The sequence below is a fragment of the Myotis brandtii genome, unplaced genomic scaffold (assembly GCF_000412655.1).
Source record: "Myotis brandtii unplaced genomic scaffold, ASM41265v1 scaffold994, whole genome shotgun sequence".
NCBI lineage: Eukaryota > Metazoa > Chordata > Mammalia > Chiroptera > Vespertilionidae > Myotis > Myotis brandtii.
This window is the reverse complement of record NW_005372142.1, coordinates 416,138-421,900: the sequence shown is the minus strand read 5'-3', so window position 1 is coordinate 421,900 and position 5,763 is coordinate 416,138.

Here is a 5,763-nt window from a genome sequence, read left to right as displayed (position 1 = left end):
CCTAACTGCCCTCCTTTGTTGGCCTGGTCACCCCTAACTGCCCTCCCCAGCCAGCCTGGTCACCCCTAACTGTCCTCCCCTGCAGGCGTGGTACCCCCAACTGCCCTCCCCTTCAGGCCTGGTCACCCCTAACTGCCCTCCCCTGCAGGCCTGGTCACTCCCAAATGCCCTCCCCTTCTGAACTGATTGCCCCCAACCGCCCTCCCCTGCTGGCCTGGTCCACCCCAACTGCCCTCTGTGGCCCCGTCACCCCTAACTACCCTTCATTGCCAGCCTGGTTGCCCCTAACTGCCCTCCCCTGCTGGCCCAATTGCCCCTAACTGCCTTCTTTTGCCAATCTGGTCACCCCTAACTGCCCTCCCATGCCAGCCTGGTCACCTCTAACTGTCCTCCCCTGCAGGCCTGGTCGCCCCTAACTGCCCTCCCCTCTTGGCCTGGTTCCCCCCACTGCCCTCCCCTGCATGCCTGTTCCACCCCAACTGCCCTCTTCCGGCCTCGTCACCGCTAACTGCCCTCCCTTGCCAGCCTGGTCGACTCTAACTGATCTACCCTGCAGTCCTGGTCCCCACCAACTGCCCTCCCCTGCAGGCCTGGGTCCCCCCCAACTGCCCTCCACTGCAGGCCCGGTCATCTCCATGTGCCCTCTGCCGGCCTGGTTACCCCTAACTGCCCTCCCTTGCCAGCCTGGTCACCCCTAACTGCCCGCCCCTGCCGGCCCAATTGCCCCTAACTACCCTTTTTTGTTGGCATGGTCACCTCTAACTGCACTCCCCTGCCAGCCTGGTCACCCCTAACTGTCCTTCACTGCAGGCTTGGTCACCCCCAACTGCCCTCCCCTCCTGGCCTGGTTACCCCCACTGCCCTCCCCTGCAGGCCTGTTCCTCCCCAACTGCCCTCCCCTGCAGGCCTGGTCACCACCAACTGCCCTCTGCCGGCCCCATCACCCAAAACTGCCCTCCTTTGGCAGCCTGTTCACCCCTAACTGCCATCCTTTGCCGGCCTGCTCACTACTAACTGCACTCCCCTGCCAGCCTGGTCTATCCCAACTGCCCTCCCCTGCCAGCCTGGTCACCAATAACTGTCCTCTGCTGCAGGCCTGGTCGCCCGCAGCTGCCCTCCCCTGCAGTCCTGGTTGCCTCCAACTGCTGTCTTCTGGACCCGTCATCCCTAACTGCCCTCCTTTGTGAGCCTGGTCGCCCCTAACTGCCCTCTCCTGCCGGCCCAAAGGGCCCCTAACTGCCCTTTTTGTGGACTTGGTCACCCCCAACTGCCCTCCCCTGCAAGCCTGGTCAACCCTAACTGTCCACCCCTGCAGGCCTGGTCCCCCCCAACTGCCCTCCAGTGCAGGCCTGGTGGCCCCTGACTGCCCTCCCCTGCAGGCCTGGTGACCTCTAAGTGCCCTCCCCTGCCAGCCTCGTCACCCCTAACTTCCTTCCCCTGCAGGGCTGGTTCCCCCCCAAGTGCCCTCCCCTGCAGGCCTGGTCACTCCCAACTGCTCTCCCCTTCAGTACTGATAGCCCCCAACCACTGTCCCCTGCAAGCCTGGTCTCCCCCAACTGCTGTCTGCCGGCCCGCTAAACCCTAATTGCCCTCCTGTGCCAGCCTTGTCACCCCTAACTGCCCACCTTTTCAAGCCTGGTCACCTCTAACTGCCCTCCCCTGCCAGCCCACAATGCCCCTAACTGCCCTCTTTTGCAGACCTGGTCACCCCTAACTGCCCTACACTGCCAGCCTGGTCACTCCTCACTGTCCGCCCCTGCAGGCCTGGTCACCCCCAAGTGCCCTCCCCTGCCAGCCTGGTCACCCCTGACTTTTCTCCCCTGCAGGCCTTGTCCCCCAAAACTGCCCTCCCCTGTATGCTTGGTGGCCCCTAACAGCCCACCCCTGCAGGCCTGGTCACCCCTAACTGCCCTCCCCTGCCAGTCTGGTCACCCCTAACTGCCCTCCCATGCAGGGTTGGTTCCCCCCCAACTGCCCTCCCCTGCAGGCCTGGTCACTCCAAACTGCCCAACCCGGCCAATCTGCCCCCAACCACCCTCCCCTGCAGGCCTGGTTGCACCCAACTGCCCTCTGCCGGCTCGGTCAACCCTAACTGCCCTCCCATGCCAGCCTTGTTGGCCCTAACAGCCCTGCTTTGCCATCCTGGTCGTCCCTAACTAATCTCCCCTGCCGGCTCAATTGCCTGGACACCCTCAATTGCCTGCCAACACTAACTGCCCTACTGTGTCAGCCTTTTCACCCCTAACTGCCCACCTTTTCCAGCCTGGTCACCACAAACTGCCCTCCCCTGCTGGCCCTATTGCACCTAACTGCCCTTCATTGCCAGCCTGGTTGCCCCTAACTGCCCTCCCCTTATGGCCCAAAATGCCCCTAACGGCACTCTTTTGACAACCTGGTCACCCCTAAGTGCCCTCCCCTGCCAGCCTGGTCACCCCTAACTGTCCTCCCATGCAGGCCTGGTCCCCCCCAAAGGCCCTCCTCTGCCAATCTGATTGCCCCCAACTGCCCTCCCCTCCAGCCTGGTTGTCCCTAACTGCCCTCCCCTGCCAGCCAGGTCACCCCTAACTGTCCTCCCATGCAGGCCAGGTCCCCCCCAAAGGCCCTTGCCTGCCGATCTGATTGCTCCCAACTGCCCTCCTCTACCAGCCAGGTCACCCCTAACTATCCTCCCCTGCAGGCCTGGTCGCCGCCAACTGAGCTCCCCTGCCAGCCTGGTCACTCCTAACTGTCCTCCCCTGCAGGCCTGGTCGCCCCAACTGCCCACTGCTGGCCCCATCACCTCTAACTGCCCTACTTTTCCTGTCTGGTCACCCGTATCTGCCCTCCATTGCCAGCTTGGTCGTCCCTAACTGCACTCTTATGCTGGCCTGGTCACCCCTAACTCCCCTCCACTGCCAGCCTGATCACCCCCAAGTGCCCTCCCCTGACGCGACCCACCTCCTCCACCGGGACCGCCTCCTCTGTGCAAGGTGGCGGAGATGCCGGGACTGACCTCCTCTGCACTGCGTGGAACCACAGGACCCCCAGGCCTCACCACACAGAGCAGCTGCTGGGCCCCGCCTCTGCTGTGCACGTGCCAGCTTGTGGACTGCTCTCCCCCAACTGCCCTCCCCTGCCAGCCTGGTCACCCCTAACTGCCCTCCCCTGCAGGACTGCTTCCCCTTCCAACTGACCTTTTCCTGCAGGCCTGGTCACCCCCAACTAACCACCCCTGCTTATCTGATTGCCCCTATCCGCCCTCCCCTGCAGGCCTGGTCGCCACCAACAGCCCTCTGCTGGCCCCGTCACCTCAAACTGCCCTCCTTTGCCAGCCTATTCACCCCTAACTGCCCTCCTTTGCCAGCCTTCTCACCTCTAACTGCCCCCCCCACCAGCCTGATCACCCCTAACTGCCCTCCCCTGCCAGCCTGGTCAACCCTAACTGTCCTACCCTGCAGTCCTGGTCCCCCCCACCTGCCCTACCCTGCAGACCTGGTGGCCCATAAGTGCCCTCCCCTGCAAGCCTCGTCACCCCTCACTTCTCTCCCCTGCAGGGCTGGTCCCCGCCCAAGTGCCCTCCCTGCAGTCCTGGTCACTCCCAACAGACCTCCCCTGCCATACTTATTGCCCCCAACCGCCCTCCCCTGCAGGCCTGGTACAACCCGATTGCCCTCCCCTGCAGGCTTGGCTTCCCCCACTGCCCTCCCCTGGAGGTCTAGTACCCCCCACTGCCCTCCCCTCCAGGGCTGGGTCCCCCCCACTGCCCTCCCCTGCAGGACTGGTCGCCACCTACTGCAGTCTGCCGACCTGCTCAACCCTAACTGACCTCCTGTGTCACCCTTGTTGCCCCTAACTGCCCACCTTTTCCAGCCTGATAGCCCCAAACTGCCCTCCCTGCTGGCCCGATTGCCCCTAACTGCCCTCTTTTGCCGGCCTGGTCACCCCTAACTGCCCTCCCCTGCCAGCCTGGTCATATCTAATTGTTCCCACCTGCAGGCCTGGTCGCCCGCAGCTGCCCTCCCATGCAGGCCTTGTCGTCCCCAACTGCCCTATCCTGGCACCGTCACCCCTTACTGCCCTCCTTTGCCAGCCTGGTTGCCCCTAACTGCCCTCTCCTGCCAGCCCAAAATGTCCCTACCTGACCTTTCTTGCCAACCTGGTCACCCCTAACTGTCCTCCCCTGCCAGCCTGCTCACCCCTAACTGCCCTCCCCTGCTGGCCCAAAATGGCCCAAACTGTCCTCTTTTGCCGATCTGGTCACCCCCAACTTCCCTCCACTGCTGATCTGATTGCCCCCAACCACCCTCCCCTGCAGGCCTGGTCCCCCCCACATGCCCTCCCCTGCAGGCCTGGTGGCCCCTAAGTGCCTTCCCCTGCCAGCCTCGTCACCCCTAACTTCTCTTCCCTGCAGGGCTGGCCCCCCCAACCACCCTTCCCTACAAGCCTGGTCACTCCCAACTGCCCTCCCCTTCTGTCCTGATTGCTCCCAACCACCCTCTCCTGCAGGCCTGGTCCCCCTCGATTGCCCTCCCCTGCAGGCTTGGTTTCCCCCACTGCCCTCCCCTGCAGGCCTGGTCACCCCTAAGTGCCCTCCCCTGCCAGCCTCATCACCCCTAACATCTCTCCCCTGCAGGGTAGGGTCCCCCACAAGTACCCTCTACTGTAGGCCTGGTCACTCCCAACTGCCCTCCCCTGCCGGCCTAATTGTCCCCAACAGCCCTCCCCTGCAGGTTTCTTGTGGCAGCCATCTTGTGTCCACATGGGGGCGGCCATCTTGTGTTTTGTAGTGATGTTTAATTTGCATATTGCCTTTTATTATCCTATCTAATAATAGACAAACATGGTAATTAACCATACTTCCACTACGCTTCCCATTGGCTAATCAGCAGGATATGCAACATAACTGCCAACAAAGATGGCGGCCGGCAGCCACGCAGCTGAAGTGAACATGAGGCTTGCTTGCTCCAGTGATGAAGGAAGCCAAGGTTCCCCGCCTGCCACGGCCCAGCTCTGAGCTCCAGATGCAACAATGTTGCAATTATAGAAGCTAAACAAACCCCAGGTACCTGCTTTCAGCCAGCAGCGGGTTCAGAGCTGGGAGTACCAGTGATGGCAACAGAGTTTCAATTATAGAAGCTAAACAAACCCCAGGTACCTGCTTTCAGCCAGCAGCGGGTTCAGAGCTTAGAGCGGCAGTGATGGCAACAGAGTTTCAATTATAGAAGCTAAACAAACCCCAGGTACCTGCTTTCAGCCAGCAGCGGGTTCAGAGCTTAGAGCGGCAGTGATGGCAACAGAGTTTCAATTATAGAAGCTAAACAAACCCCAGGTACCTGCTTTCAGCCAGCAGCGGGTTCAGAGCTTAGAGCGGCAGTGATGGCAACAGAGTTTCAATTATAGAAGCTAAACAAACCCCAGGTACCTGCTTTCAGCCAGCAGCGGGTTCAGAGCTTAGAGCGGCAGTGATGGCAACAGAGTTTCAATTATAGAAGCTAAACAAACCCCAGGTACCTGCTTTCAGCCAGCAGCGGGTTCAGAGCTTAGAGCGGCAGTGATGGCAACAGAGTTTCAATTATAGAAGCTAAACAAACCCCAGGTACCTGCTTTCAGCCAGCAGCGGGTTCAGAGCTTAGAGCGGCAGTGATGGCAACAGAGTTTCAATTATAGAAGCTAAACAAACCCCAGGTACCTGCTTTCAGCCAGCAGCGGGTTCAGAGCTTAGAGCGGCAGTGATGGCAACAGAGTTTCAATTATAGAAGCTAAACAAAGCCCAGATATCTGCTT